Source organism: Lemur catta, chromosome 9, assembly GCF_020740605.2.
Source record: "Lemur catta isolate mLemCat1 chromosome 9, mLemCat1.pri, whole genome shotgun sequence".
NCBI classification, from domain to species: domain Eukaryota; kingdom Metazoa; phylum Chordata; class Mammalia; order Primates; family Lemuridae; genus Lemur; species Lemur catta.
In genome coordinates, this window is record NC_059136.1 from 86,666,677 (window position 1) to 86,684,200 (window position 17,524).

Below are 17,524 nucleotides of genomic sequence, written 5' to 3' on the forward strand. Positions count from 1 at the left end.
ATTTCCTCATTTCAAAACTTGCCTCAGTGGCTTCCTGGCTCTGAAAATCTTTACCCTGAAACTGTATTAATAACACAGAAAGGAAAATTGAATAATTCTATTTATTTAAGCTTGTTAATGACCAATAAAAGTGGAATGTCTTGCCCATCCCCAAAACACATACAATTTATCAGAGGTTAATCTTTTAGGTGAATGGAATTGTCTTTTAATGGTAGAATGTTAAACCCTGATCAAGACACAAACTAAGAAGGTAAAAAGTTACAAAAATGGAATTTTTCTCTTTTTAAGGTTTTTAAAGATTTGGGAATTATCAGAGTCTCTCAATAAAGTAAAATTCTTGGGTAAGAAAGACAGAAGACAGAAAATATTAGTGGATATTCCCTGGGCCCAGCTAAATCTTTGATTTACCACAATGGAAACTGATTTTTTTGGGGGGGGAGATTTTGTGTATGTACATGTGTGTTTGTTGTTTTTTATTACTAAGTAGGTTGTTTTGCAGAGATCCCAGGAAAACAAGAAAGTATAAATTTTCTTGAAACCACTAATAATATTTTCTCATTAAATAACAGCCTATATAATTTTTACCTGACATATTACCATAATGAGCCCAAGTTGGAAAAATTCCCCTTTTGGCTTAAAGTTAGAGAACATACTAACAATCAATAGTTTAACACTTAGGGAATTCTAAGAGATGCCTAAGAGTTATTCACAATGAGTCTGATAATTTTCAGAAGTAATACTCTACTTTGTTTACATGCAAAGTATATACTGAACATTTGAAAAAGATTTTTTTCTTTACTATTTAATTGTCCACCAACCAGTATAGCTGGAAGGAACATAAGAGGTGTTGGTATCACCCAGTCCCACCTTCAAGAAATACCACTGTGGACAGAATAAAACCTACCTAAGCCTGATTGGAGAAAAATGGAGAACAAAGGTAGGGTCCTCCTTCCCCTAAGGAAGAATGGTGGTAGGAACTAATCAACTTTTTTCAGATACTGTGTTTTACTGGTTCACCACAAACACAATTAGGAAAACCATTTCTTTCAGAAACAATATAAATCTTTCTCTTTCTGTTTTTCAATTTTAAATATTTCTCATTATTTATAATATAATACATAGCATTATGTTCTTTGCTGTGGGCAATCTGAAGGGACAAAGAGACAAGGTCCTTGCCTTTGGAGCAACAACATAGGTCTTGATGACCAAGCCAGTTAACCTCTCTTGTCCTTACTTTTCCAATAACTAGAATAAAGAAGCTGAACTACATAACCTTACTGCTCCTTCCAGCTTTAACATACTACAACTATTTTATTCTATTCTCATCTATTCCCATACCTCTGATTTCATTAATTTAGTGCTTTAAGCCCTTTCTCATATCTTATGTGGAATATGGAAGTACTCAGGTATAAATTAATATTCAGTAGAGTTGTAACTTGGTCATGATAAGATGGTGAATTTGTTCTGCCCCAGATCTTCACCTAATTATACGTTGACCATTATCTTCTATGCATAACATCTAGATTAGTCACATTTCATGCTCAAAAACATATACCAGCTCTTTTAAAATTATATTAAAAATTAAGAAATTAACTATTTGCTGACTTAATTGAACTTTGGAATTTGAATACATATGTTTACTATAAAATCTATGATTATTCATGTCCGCCAGCTGTATCTTGTCATACTTTCTACAAAAAAACACTTCAGACTTCCTGGTAGTGCCAAGTGAGAGCTGACAAGGAGGTTCTCAAATCAATGATCTAAGTTTCCACTTTGAGAAATCAGGAAAAGAGCAAACTAAACCCAAAGTAATCAGAATAAAGGAATAATGAAGATAAAATAAGAAATCAATAAAATTAGTAATAGAAGATAAATAGGAAAAAATTAATGTAACCAAAATCTGGTTATTTTTAAAGATTAATAAATTTGATAAACATATAGCTAAAACAGCCAAGATAAAAAGAAAAAACACAAATTACCAATTAGAGGAATGAAAGTGGAGACATCACTACAGAACTTATGTACATTATAAAGACAAAAAGAAAACATTACAGAAAATTTTATGTCCATTAGTTCAACAATTTAGATGAAATGCAAAAATTTTTAAAAAGACACAAACTACCAAAGCTCATTCAAGAAAAAAATAGATAACTTGAATGTTCCTATATTTATTACAGAACTGAATCCATAGTTTAAAACCTTCTAACAAAGAAAACTTCAGGCCCAGATAGCTTCACTGGTGAATTCTATGAAACATTCATTCAAGGAAAAAATAATTCCAATATTACATAAATTTTTTCATAAAACAGAAGAGGTAGGCACACTTCCCGACTCATTTTATGAAACCAGCATTATTACCCTGATACTAAAACCACTTGAAAATATACGAGAACAACAATAGCAACAAAAAACTATAGATGAATATCTCTTGTGAATATTAATGCAAAAATTCTCAATGCAATACTGTTAAATTGAATTCATATAAAAAAGATAATATATTATGACCAAGTAAAGTTTACTTTAAGACTGATTCACCACTCAAAAATCAGTCAACAAAATTCATATCAACAGCCTATTTATCTAAATAAATACATAGAAATCATACCTTACACCATCTTAACTTGAAATGAGTCATAGCCTAACTGTAAAATTTAGTTCTTATCTAAATAATATTTAAAGTAAACTAAATCTAAAACTATAAACATTTTAGAAAAATCATAGAAAAAACATTTGATTAGGGTTAACATTTCTTAGATAAATCACCAAAATCATAAACTAAAAAAGAAAAACTGGTAAATTTGACTTTATCAAAATTAACAACTTCAGTTCTTTGGGAGAATGAAAAAAAAAAAAAGCCACAGACTAGATGAATACAAATACAAATGAAATTATCTGATTAAGAACTGGTATCCAGAATATACAAAAATGTTCAAACACCAAAAATAATAAAACAAACCAATTAAAAACAACATAATATTTGAGCAGATACATCACCAAAGAAAAGATACTGATGGCAAAAATACACATGTAAAGATGTTCAATATCATTATTCACTAGGAAATTCATATTAAAATCACAATGAGATACCACTATGTGCCTATTTGAATGATGAAAATTTCAAAAAACCAAAAACAGACAATATCAAGTGCTGATAACAATATGGAACAACTAGACCTCGCACCTTTCTGTTGGGGATGCAAAATGGTACAGCCACTTTGGAAAACCGTTTGACAGTTTGTCATGAAGTTGAAGATGCACTTAGCATATATGATCAGGCAATTCCATTCCTATATGTTACCCAAGAGAAACATTTATGCTCATGTAAAAACATTTAGGCAAATACAGCAGCTTCATTCACAAACACTAAAATCTGGGAACAGCTCAAAATGTCCTTTATCTGGTGAATGGACAAACAAACTGTGCCATAACTGTACAATTACATATAATTCAGCAATAAGGAATGAAGTACTAATATGAGTAAGAAGGTGGACGATTCTTACTGCATAATGCTAAATCCAAAGCCTACATACTACTTGACTCCATTTATGTGATATTCTGGAAATGGCAAAACTATAAAGATTGATATCTGGAAGAAGGAACCCTGCTCACTGCAAAGGGGCATAAGAGAAGTTTGGGTTAGTGGAACAATTCTATGCCTTGATTGCAGTGGTGGCTTCACAACTGTGTGCATGTATCAAAGCTCCTAGAACTATATACATCCAAGGGTGGATTTTACTATATGTCAATTGTATCTCACTAAAGCTAAAAAAAAAAAAATAATTAAAGAAATCATTACAGATAAGTGTGTACCTGTAGGTCAAATTTTTCTGTACTTAAAAGAAAAAATTTTGAGTCATCTAAGAAGAAATATACACACCCTTTAACTATCACTCTTACTTTTGGGAATCTCTTATACAGATATATATAGACTATCAATACATGGAGATGTAAGTATAAGCATGTTTATTACAGCATTGCTTGGATTAGGGAAAATCACTAAATTAATGTATTAAAAATAAATGACAACCATTAGGGGAATAGTTAAGTAGAGTACAGCTAATATAAATATACATTATATATCATAATCTATTTAATTTATAATGTATCATAAACACATATTTATAATATATTTATATATACACACAAATACCCTATGGAATATTATATTATACATTATATATATTATACATAATCTTATATATTTTTTAAATTGCAGGATAATGTGTAAAGTATGATCTCATAGGAGGATTTAAAAAGAAAGAATAATAGAGAAAAAAGAGAGAGAAATTATTAGTAGAAAAATAGTATAAATTTAATACATGAATATACACAACAGAATACTATTCAGCCCTAAAAAGAAGAAAATTCTGTCATTTGTGGCAGCATGAATGAATCTGGAGTTCATTATGCTAGGTGAAATAAGCCAGGCACAGAAGGACAAATGCTGCATTATCTCACCTATGAGGAATCTAAAACAATCAAATTCACAGAAGCAAAAAGTACATTGGTGGTTACCAGAGGCTGGGAGATTGGATGAATGGGTAGATGTTGGTCAAAGGATACAAAGTTTCAGCTAGACCAGGAGAATAAATTTGTTGAGATGTATTACACAGCACAGTGCTATGGTTACTAATAATGTATTGTATATTTCAAAATTGCTAAGAGAGTAAATTTCAAGTGTTCTTATGGAAAATGGTAAATTTCTGAGGTGATAGATAATGTTAATCAGCTTGATTTAAATCATTCCACATTGTATACATATATCATAACATCACTGTGTTCCCCATAAATGTATATAATAAAAAACTTTTTAACAAAAAACAATATACAACTGATAATATGTATCACTTTAAGAGTGTTGATTTGAAAGGAAAGGGGAAGGCTAGTAATTTTTGTCTATATTTTATATTTCTTTATTATTTGACTTTACAACGGTCATAAATTGCTTTGGTGAATCAATAAAATCTAATATAGTCAAAATAATTCAATGAAACATATTTTTGAGTACTATATCAAAAAGAGTTCATATTAATGAGGTAACAAAAACAACACATCTTGATATTTGGTAGTAAGTGAGCATTAATTTATTAGATGACTAGTAGCATCACAGTCAAGAATGTGGACTCTTGAACCAGATCCCTTGGTTCAAATGCTGGTTGCACCACAACTAGCTGTGTGACTAAGACAAATTACCTAACCTTTCTGTGCCTCAATTTCCTCCTCTGTAAGGTGGGGATAACAATGGGTTCTAACTCATAGGATGTGGGTGAAGATTGAATGCACTAGTACATATAGTGCTAAGTACAGCACCTGCTACACAGTAAACACTCAGTAAATATTTGTTCTTGACAGCGGTGAAGTCTGAGACTTCAACTCCTCCACTCTGAAGTAGAAAAAAATTATGATCATAATTTCTTCATCTGGATTATCAGAATCTGAGTAAATCTCTTTATCTTTCAAGGGAAAGAATTAATCAAAAATCCATACATAGAATTCTCTACCATGTCACTTTTAAAAATAAAATTCAAACGAAATCATAGTACTGAAATTGTCTTTTCACAAAATGAGGAAAAAGTACCCTTTTACTCATAACTTGATTCTGGATCTTAAGCCTGACACTTTTTCCCTTTCCTTCATCTTCTTATCCAAAATTGTGCCCAGGTGCAGAAAAGGGTTTGAGTTACTAGAAGGGAATTCACTGCCATCTAAACTCCATATGGTCACAAGAGATACCAGAAAATGAAAGAAGTTTCAGTCAAAAAGACACTCGCAATAAAACTGAATTTTTAAAGCTACATCTGTCATATTATTTGTGCCACATGAATCATTTGGTTGCAATGAGGACAAAAGGAACTCGGTGCTAGGACGGCAGTGTGTGTGTGTACCCGTGTGTGGGGGTGCCTGTGTACCTTCTCACAGAACATACATTACGCCACTCAATTTTGTCAAAGGTGAAGTTGGACCGTGTAACAAAATATAATTCACAATTGACATGTTGCGGTTTCGTTCCCATCTGAAGGAAATCACTTGAACTTGGACTTGATGTCTTTGTTGACATTTTCCTATGACTATGACAAAAAATGCTTTTATCTTTTCCAAATTAGCTCCTCTTCTTTTTCCCTCCTCCTCTTGTTTGTCACGTTCAACGACAAGAACGGAAACTTTGCGAACAATAAATGCATCCGAACCATGAAAAAAATAAAATAAAATGGAATCACTCTGTGACTCGCATGGTGTGGCTACAGCAAAGCAGATCCTAGAGAGTTGGAATCATATCATCCTGAGCATCTGCACCACTCCTCCTTGGAGAGTGCATACTAATCATCTCTCTTCATGGTCAGTAACCACATAAGGACAACACCAGACGATGCCAGTGGTTTTGGTCCTGTAGCATTTATATGCTTCCCCGAAAAGATAGTCATGCCAGATAATATTCGTCAGCCTTGTCCTTGGTCTTCTCTCTTGATTGAGGCAGATGTTTATTTTCCATCTGTACTATATGTCAGTGCAACTGCAGCCTTCATCTGGCAAACGGTGCCTATAATATTATGAGGCCATCGCATAAGCTGCTGGAAAGATTACTCTGGTGAATAAAATCAGTTTATGGCTAAAAACATTTATTCTTCATTTTGATAAGCTCTTAACAAATGGAAATTTGCTTCCTTACACTTTTGCCAAGCATAGGACCATGTTTATTTCTCGCTATATGGGTCACGAAGGATTCCCAGCTGTTAGCTAGAGTCAGTTGTGCATTGCTGCACTCAACAACATCTGTTTCACAAAAACAGTATCCAGCTTTTAGCACTCAAATGGAGGTTAGACCATATGCCGGCAGACCACTTAGTTTTTACCTTGGGAACCAACTTTGCTCTAGTCAAGGTAACAGAGGAAAAACTGAATATTTAAATGTTACCAGGCTTCAGTCACATCTTCATGTGTGCTTGTCATTTCCCACTATATATAGTAAAATTAGTTCCAAGCATATACTGCAAGCTGTTCCTCTGTTTAATTATTAATTGGAAGAAAGTTTGTTTGCAAAACAGTTGAAATGTATTTTGTGATAGACGCTGATGTTGAAAGTAGTGCCATAAGATGATTTTGCAAATAGAGCATCCAGTTAAAGTGTTGATTGATATTAGCTATGGTCAAAAGCAACTCAGGCTTATAACCCTACATAATGTGTGACATAATGGAAAACCATTGGCACAGTCTTCAAATCCATGCAAAAGATGTTTCACTTATGTCCTAGAAGCCTAGAAGTAGTTTATTGACACTGGTCATCTTATGAATTATTTTAGAATTTTTTCATGGATAGAGAATATTTTTTGAATAATACTAAAGGACATTGAAATTCTATGTCCAGTTTTTCCAACTGTCTCAGTTTGAAAAGTGATTACATTCTGTTTTGTTTGTTTGTAGGCCCTTTCCAAGTGCTGTGATTTTATGATAGCACATAACAATTACTCAGTGTATTTATTTTTTTTAACCCCATGGGCAAAACTATTAGTTTTTGAAGCCTTCTTGGATACTATGAAAAATGCTAAGAGAAGAGGTTTTTCTGAGTCAAAACTTTATGAGACCAGAGCATCAAGAGTTCCTCATCTGGACCTGATTTGGGGAACATCTTAAATCTCCTGATTTCATTTTCAAAGAAGGTAAGAAATATATCCATCTGGATCTGATTCTTCATAAAGACTCCAGAACAACGCAGCTGAAAACCATTCAGTAATGACTATCTCTAATTATTAAGTTGTTCTGATTTTCCATCTATGAATTTACATATGAGATTATAAATCTGTCTCTGGATTAATCACATGACTAAAAACTAGAAATAAAATGGATTGCTAGTATATGTGGGTCATTTCTGATCCTTAGCTTCAGTTACCTCCTACTTCACAGAATTGCCTCTTTCAAAAGCTAAGTCCAGGCCAGTCCTGGTCAGAAATGTGAATTTATCCAAATTCATCTTTGGCCCTTTCTCTCTAGCTGAGCTCCTCTCTGCTTTTCTTGGAAACTTCTGGAGTTATCTGTGGTTTTGGTTATATATACTCCAAGGACTTTGCTTTCAATTAGTTATCAACAAAACCTCTCTGGAACATTTGTTAATAAAATTCAAGCATCCTCCTGACTTCCAGGAATGGTTTTGTTTTTATAGGCAAACTTGGGAAAGAGGAATGGTGAACATGATTATAAGAATGGTGATAAATAATGAATAACCTTGTCCATGAACTTAGCTCTGTCAACATGTACTAAGATGAACAAGTATGAGTTTTTACTTCCCATATTCCAGCAAACAGAAATCCTGACACAGTCATATTCAATGGAACCGAGGCATGAAGGAAAGGTAGATCTTACAGGAAATCAGAGCAAGGAACTGGAAAACAGAAATCAAAGTCATTCTCTCCATCTCTCCACGGCCATGGAGTCTTTGTTCTCTCTGCAGCAGTGCATGTGCCATGCCAAAATGCGTGAACATACATGACCATGCCCTGCAGGAAATGGCTGTGCAAACCTTGACTCTATACAACCTCAGTCTCTGGTGCCAATGGTATTTTGATTCTGAATTCCAAGGAAAGAGAATCTGATTGGCCCAGGTAGAGTTATGTTTCCCACACTGGTCTATTCAGTTATGGTCAGTGGGGCCATGACCATATATAGAAATAACATGGAGGGTAGGATTACACCTTCATTAGGAATTGTGAGGAGTAAAATTCTTAGAAATGAGGCTGTGGACCTGGAATGCATGGAAATAAGGGTCTCCTATACTACCCTTTCCAGGAGATGCTAATGAGCACTAAAGTGTCTAAAGCTACCTTTGGAAAGGCAGCTAGGTGTCATGACTGAGAAGAGGACTCCACAACCCCACCAGCCAGGCTTGGGGCCAGCTCCAGCACTCTCTGTGTGACTTAACTTCCATGTGCCTCACTCTCTTGGCTTATGGAATGGGTATTGCATCCCTCATGAGCTTGCTGGGAGGATTAAGTGAGTTGCAAAGCTCTTAGTACAGTGCCCTGCATATAGTAAGAGATACATAAGTGTATATAAACGTTGCTTAGAAAAAATAATAAAAATAAATGCTCTTTAGTGATATAGGAAAATACTGGTTCTGGGTAACATAAATTATACAGATGTTTCTTGATAATATTTGGCATGAGGAATGCACTCCTTCCTTGAGGAAGCTATAATTCTGAACGATCGATATCATCATTAGCTGTAGGGTATGAAGAAAATCAGTCTATGAAATATAATCATAATGGGGGAGGAAAGCACTAAAATTTGAAAATCATTACATATACTTTTTGTCTCATTATAAACATGACAGGATGGAACTCTGCCGGTGTATTTATTCTAAGGCATTCTTAGAACTCTGTGGATACTTGATAAATGTTAATAATAATAAATGTTACTTAATTTTCCTTGCTGATAAAAAAATACAAAAATTTTATTCTATCTAACAGAACAGCCCTCAATAAATAGCTATTTATTTGGTTATTTTCCACTAATTAAGTATTGCAAGATTTTATGGAAGAAAGAAGAAATTGTTCCTCGCAAAGAGATTCTTGTATTACTCAGACATGATTGTAGCAAAGATGCAGAAGTCAAACGTACAATTTCCTACTGGCTAAAGAAATACACAGGGAATGTTACTTAGGAAAAAGATATGATATTGAGGGATGGGGTAGATTGGGAGTGACACTTAGAGAGGGAACAAAGGCTGTCCATGTCAGAGAATGCAATTTAATAAGCTTTACTCAAGCACTTATATTGCAATTGGCAAGTTGATAGGTAAATCTCTTCTTTATTTGCAAATACATTAAAATTACCTCTTGAAGTGTCTGTCTTGCACACAGACCACAAATTATTGGAGGGCTGAGACTGTACCATTTCATCAGTCTTCCTCTTCTTTCCCCATATACTTGAATGTAGAAAGTAATCAGTAAATATATATTGAACTGAACTTGATGGACAAGTTTACTGGAGTCCTAACCTAAGAGGCCTTGAAAGAAGGACATGCTGGAACATCAACTGCAAGCCAGAAGGGATGAGGGGGGAAGTGGTTACCTTATTAAAACTGAGCTGGGCATAGAACTGTCTCCCAAGAAAGGGTCTTATGAGCATGACAAAACCAAGCTTGATTGAATTCAAACAAATATATTATCTGAAAGATTATTAATTATGAGTAGAGCATGGTCGCAGGAGTTCCAAACTGGTGCTGCTGCTCAACCTCATAGCATAGTGACTTGGATGCTTGTCGCGTGGGACAGGATGCCAACCAAGGGTCAGGACCTAAAGGGGCCCTGGGGAGAAAGTGACATGAGCTAGGCAGAGTAGCCCAGCAAACTGGTGTTCAAGTTCAAATCCCAGTCAAGGAATTAGAATGCTAATCAGAGAACATAGGGAAACTTCCAATCTGGACAAATACCACAAGATTTGGGGATGATCAAATTTGGCAAATTCACAAACGATGACAGTCACCCTGGCTTGTCAGACACCAGGGTTACAGGGGCAAAACAGCCTGCTAATGTACTGTCGATCAGGATTCTGATCTGTGCAGGCGTTAGGTGCGTCAGGTTCTACCTACGGAACAAGGAGAGAGGTTAAGGACAGCCATGGTGAATGCTATGGAAATCACAGAGGAAAGTGTGGATTGGCTCTCAGAGAAGTCAATGCACAAAGTCAGAGGTGACATTTACTCCTTATCAAATTCAGGGCAATATGGAGAGGCAGCGTGATAGGACACAAGCTAGGCTGTCAGAGAGAGCAGCCAGTAGCTTAAGGGTGAGATTGTCGATACTGTGGCTCATGTGCTGGTTAGGAAGCAGTAGAGAGAGACAGAGAAATGGGAAGGTCATGCTGTTGGCCCTGGGAGGAGAGAGGAGGGGCAGTGAGGAGGGGAGCTCATGGCATCGTATCTCAAGATCTGGATGGCAATCTCATGACTAGCATGTAACTCAAGCAACATAAGACATAATCCTTAATTCCCTTTGGGGTAATCTTTCTCAACTTGAAATATTGTATTATTAACTTCCTCAATGAATAGAGGCCTCCAATTCATGGTACTTTTTAGCCTGTTACAAAGACAGAGGAGCTACTGTAATTGAATACATTTCAATTAAACATGCCAGAAATGAACACATTACAAAGGGTTAACAGAGTCTATAGAAATTAAACCAATCAAAGAGTTGGTACTCTTGTTTTTTGGCATAAATAAATCCTCCTGCAAATCTATTTACTAAACTCAAGCAGCTTTGGGGATGAATGTGATGTTTTTGGAATTGTGTTTTCGTATGTGAATTTGCAAGGACAATCTCAAAGAAACCATTTAGTTATTATACATTCATTGTGTTATAGCAATTTACTTTTTAAATTAACAATCAACTGTAATCAAAAGGAAGGATGAGAAACAAAAGGCAATCTGAAATAACACTTTCTAGGCTTTTATAAAGAACCCTGGGAAATATTAGTCTTTAGCTGTTAATAGAAAATAATCTTACTTCCCCAAGTAAAAAGAATTCACAAATGTTTATCTTGAGTAACTGATAGAGACTGAGAACAGCTTCTTAAGAAGCTCTAACAAAATCACTTCCTTCCCTTTTATCATCAATTGTGATTGTGCAAAGAGCTGAGTAAACATAAATTTTATTGTTGTTGTCCTTAAATTAGAATTGGGGCTGGTCATTGTTTTCCTTTTCCTGTTCTATTTTCAAACATACAGAAAATCTTTCAAACATTCTTTATGTGGGTGTGATTCTTCTTTTTCTCTCCATTATTCCCAAAGTATTTAGAGATATGATGACCATATAATTTTTTGTCCAAATCAGGAAACTTTTGAAAATAAGAGGGTATGTTACTAAGCATTATTTCAGGACAACTGATATAACCGCGATATAACATTACCTTATTTATGGAGCACATTGAACTTATCTTCCTCTTATCATATCAAATGGTTTATAAACACACCCTTTGATAGCATTTTGATCAAATTAAATGAAAGGTTTTTCTCCTTAGTCTCCATTTGAAAAAAATTGTGGTAAGAGAGCACTGTCTTTAAGAACTATCAAGTTCTAGCTGGGCACGGTGGCTCATGCCTGTAATCCTAGCACTCTGAGAGGCTGAACGCGGGTGGACTGCTTGAGCTCAGGAGTTTGAGACCAGCCTGAGCAAGAGCGAGGCCCTGTCTCTACTGAAAATATAAAAAGAAAATTAGCCGGACAACTAAAAATAGAAACAAAAAATTAGCCAGACGTGGTGGCTCGCACCTGTAGTCCCAGCTACTCGGGAGGCCGAGGCAGGAGGATCGCTTAAGCCCAGGAGTTTGAGGTTGCTGTGAGCTAGGCTGATGCCACGGCACTGTAGCCCCGGCAACAGAGTGAGACTCTGTCTCAAAAAAAAAACCAAAAAAAAAACTATGAAGTTCTTATCCATGAACACAGAAGCTGTGAAAGACAATCTTAGCAAACACATTCTTGAACCAGGCACATCACCTGGTTCCCTGTTCATTTATTCGTTCCTGGGATAATTATTGAGACCTCCCGGGACTTGGGACGTATTAGTCAGCAAGACCCACACTTCACCGTCTTATGACTCTGTCATCTGGTGAGCAGACAGTTAAAACACGGGGACGTAAGGGCTGTGGTGAGAATAGTTTATGGTGCTGAGGAAATGCCTAGGAGGGCCACCAAGTTCAGACATGACGGTGAGGGTATTGGGGGGACATTTTCCTGGAGAAGCAGTAACTTGATGCTGAATTCATATCCAGGTGAAGAAAGGTGTAGAAGGACGGGGAGGGAGGAAGGGGGAAGAGTATTTCAAACAGAGAGAACAGCATGTGTACAGGCCCAGAGGACAGACTGATGAAGGGGAACTCAATGTAGTGTGGTGGGTCTGGGGTACTTGCAGGGGGTGGTAGAGGAAACTGTAAAGAGATTGCAGATACTTAAGGCCAGAGGGGAAAACCAATTTGAAACCTGAGCCTAAAGCAGGCAAGAGATGGGAGGGATCTGAGCTAAGGAAGTGATGATGAAAATGCCAGATCATCAAGACTCAAGGGAACTTCCAGATGCCATATTGTGGTCTTTACATTAGGCAGAACAAGAGCACAGTAGTTCGCGACTGTTTAGGTCTTTTAAACCACATAGTTCTGCCGGGGAATCTAACGTGTGCTCAGCTGCAATGGCAAGTGTCCCACAGCCAGAGCACTGTGGGATGATACCAACAGTCCCTTATGCTGGGGAGAAGCTGGCTCCCCTCCTCCATACCTGAACAGGTACCAAGAGCCTTACAGGGGGCTGCCACCAAATCCAGTCCCAGTTCTGGCTAGTGGGAAGGTTTCTGTCATTTCCTACCTCTGCCTTTTTTATAGCATTTAAAAGAAAAATAAATTTTGTTCAAAACAAAACAAAAAAGTACTTTGCTGGGATAGCTAAAAACCCCTTGGGAAGCAGAAGCAGAACGGTAGGTGATGAGCGCTGTGAAGTTACCTGGGACATGTTCTATGATCATGACTGTGCTTTGGGAGTAGATGAGCAAGATGTGATCCCAATCAGTTCCACAAATGAATGCTTCACCAGAAGTCCAGCATCAGGCACAGACTGAAGCCACAGGACTCCTGTGAGTTGCAAACTCTTCTCTCTGTGACAGACAGCTGAGGGCAGTGACACAGTTTCTCAAGTGGCAATTCCTCTCTCCTCCTCCCTCCCTTTCCCTCTGATTCCCTGCCCTCCTCCCCCAGCCCTTTTTTTTTTTTTTTGCATGGCTTTGAGGCTCTTCTTTCTCCTTTAACATACTGGCACAGTCCTCTGCCTTCCATCTGTCAATCATTGTATATAGTCAAATGGCAACTGGAGAATTAAAAAAATCTAATCAACATCATTAGCTGCTAATGAGTCCTTTTAAACTAACTTTGTCTCAGTGGGTTTGGTTCCAGCAACACAGAAAGCAAAACATTTCATAGATTTATTCTTGCATCTTTTGCAAGAAATACATGACTGTATCTGTATACTTGAGTGCAGGTTAGTTAAAGTGCAGTTAAGAACCAGACATTTACTACGTGCAGGGTCCTATCCTAGACACTAGGCTTCAAAGGCTGTTACGAACTCCATTTCTGCCCTTCGGGAACTCACAACCCAGTAGGGGGATTACAACAACAAGAAGTCATCAGACATGTACAGGGTAGGGACGGCATTAAATGATGCTTGTAGAAAATTCAGAAAACCTTTCTTATGAAAGTGGAAATATTTCTGCTGAATTTTTCAGTATCAAATGCTCTTTCATTGGCATGATATGGGGGGTGTATGTGCAAGCACACTTAGTAAAAAATGTGATAAGAATTTTCTGAAGAGGGCCAGGCGAGGTGGCTCACACCTGTAATCCTAGCACTCTGGGAGGCCGAGGTGGGCGGATCACTTGAGGTCAGGAGTTTGAGACCAGCCTGAGCGAGACCCTGTCTCTACTAAAAATAGAAATAAAAATTATCTGGACAACTAAAAATATATATAGAAAAAATTAGCCGGGCATGGTGGCGCATGCCTGTAGTCCCAGCTACTCAGGAGGCTGAGGCAGGAGGATTGCTTGAGCCCAGGAGTTTGAGGTTGCTGTGAGCTAGGCTGACGCCACGGCACTCACTCTAGCCTGGGCAACAAAGTGAGACTCTGTCTCAAAAAAAAAAAAAAAACAATTTTCTGAAGAAATGAAAGTATTTTGTGATAAATTAGTACTTGGGCTCTGTAGAGTCCCTAACTTTCCCTGATGTTCCAAGGCTGATCAACAGTGACCTCCAGCCAGATCTTGGAGGAGGCTTGTAGGGCCCTTTGTAATCTGTCAGAAAATCATCTTGGTAGACTAATGGTCCTTCATTTCTTTGGGATAATTGTCCCCATGATAATCTTATGAGGCTAAAAAGCCTCTTCTCAGGAAAAAACAAATTCTCATCTAAACTTTTGCATAGAATTGGGGGAAAAATTTTCTCCAAAATTCTACATAGATTTATGTCTATATGAAATGTCTATGTTTATATACCTGATATCTATCCATGGAATCCTGTTAAAAAAACCCTGGTCCACTCTGAACTCTAAGAAGGTAGAGAACTGATAGGTAAAATCATCACATTCTTGTTTTATTCCCATTTCCTAGCAGAGGGGCTAAAAAAAATTTTTTTTAACAAATAGCTAATAGTAATATTAATAGTAATAACAATACTTATATTTATCATATATGATTTGTTAAGTGCTTACTAACTGCAAGAATTTTTTTCTAAGCAAGGTATAGCTAATTTAATCCTCACAGCAACTTTTGAGGTCAATTTTATTATCTTCATTTTACAAATGAGGAAACAGTTCAGAGAAGTTGCATAACTTCCTCCTGCCAAGAGCTCAGAAGTGATAAGGCAAGATACATGCCCAGATGTTCTGACATCAAAACCCATGCTCCTAACAACTACATTAGGGAGAAAAAAATAAATTAGTTAATTAAAATCCTATCCAGGTGTCTCAAACTTTGAAGTCCCAGGTTGATGTTGTATCTTCTTTATGTTCTTCTTTTAAATATGTATCTAAACTTAGCTAGGATATAGTAACTCAAATTTTCTATAGTTCAGATTCACAAGTAAGAACTTATGCCATTCTACAACTAAGGAGAAAAAATGCCACCAAATCTTAGCTTTTCTTTTTCCATGGATTATAAACACCAGTAGCTTCCCTATAGGTTTTCTCATATATTCCTTGTTAAGAACAAAAAGTCTGCCCCATGATTACCAAAGCAAAAGTTCCAAACACCTAATATAAGTAAATCTCACCATGAAGTTATTTTTAAAGGTGGATCACAGATTCTTCCAAATGGACTCACTGTCCCCAACAGAGAAATGAATACTATTATGAGATATTTTTATTCCATTTTTCCTTCTCAACTGGAATTTTTATTATGATTTGTTGTTGCCCTATTTTCCTTATTTTTACTTCTCTATTTCATTTAAGTTCTCCCTAACCTATAAGCTTGGTGAGCTTTCCATAAAGAAAGCAGGAAAGATATAAAGAATAGGAGAATTTTCCAGGTGGGTTCTCCCAAACTCTCAACTCTCTCATTAGAATAAAGATTTTACAGTCCCATCTGCATGGGTCTTTAAAAAAAAGAAAAAGGTATATAAAGGAGAAAGATAGAAAAGAGTCTTTGATATGTCATTGCTCTCCAGCACCATCATCCAGATGTGCAGTGGCATTAGAGAATGGTGCAAAGACCCATGGTGAGATCAAGCATGTTTACACTAAAGCAGAACACTCCAACTCCTTATATAAAAGCATCTAAAGGTCTTTTCCTTCAAAAACAAAAGATACTCTTACCTATAAATGTGCCATGCTAAAAGCTTTCATTCCATATTTATATGAGGTATTATATTTTGTTTGAGATTTAATTAGTTAACAAGAATTAAGAATGCACACACCTAGATTTATTAGTGTGATTCAACATGTTCTAGCTGAAATAAGACAAGGAAAAAGTCCATTCCATTTCATGTTGCTGAAAAATTGCTATGGCAGTTATATTTTTATTAATCTTCCCTTTTAATGATTATATTTGCTAATTAAGTAAATGCTGTACAATATTTATCTATCTGTAAGTAAGAATGTCTGTATAGAATCGCTAAGTAAATGGGCAAGTGACTAAGATGATAACATGGACTCTAAGTAGCTTCTACTTTCAGAATAACATTTCACATTATTTTGGGACTAAGGAAAATTAACCATGTACAATCAGCCTAGGATGTTTTAAAATCATCTTTCTTAAGCTGGGTGTGGTAGTGAGCACCTGTAGTCCCAGCTACTCTGGAGGGACTGTAGACTCTGGCATCAGGCCTCCCTGTCTCTACAGGGCTCTTGTAGTTGAATTCAGCCCACCTTACACACCAACGACCTGACGATAGGTCTCCAAACAATGTCCCTCATACCTCCTACTCTCCCTTTGCTGCGTGCTTTTCCTCTAACTTGTCTAGCAGTTTCCACCACTCTGCAATTCACCCTTAGGCTCCTTGGCACCTTTAGTTTTAACCAACAGAGCCTTCTCAGGCACTCTGCCTTCTGCCTGGGCCAAAAGGGACCAGGGTCCTGGTCCTGTCCCATCAGCTCCCTGCCAAGGAATACAACTGCACAAAAGGAAGACACCCCCACTCCCCACTTTAGCCTGGTGACTGTGGGAGGGATGGAAGAGGTATGGGCAGGAAGAGTGACCCCCACAAAACAGAGTCCAGAGCCACATGGGCACCCAAGGAGGACAGCAAATGCTAGAGGCAGAGATCATGGCTGTGGCCTGGTACCATGCCCCTGTTCCTGCTCTCTGCCTCTCAGGGGTTGGCATTTTGGTTTAGAGTATGAGGTCCCATATTTTCCCTGGTTAGGCTATTGTTAGAAGTCTCTACCACTAGACTATAACCTGCAAGAACTACAGTGTATTCATCTTTTATCTTTGGTAGGTAATACATAGTAGCTTTTCAAGTTATATTTATTAAATAATTAGAGATATGCCGAGTGGTTTA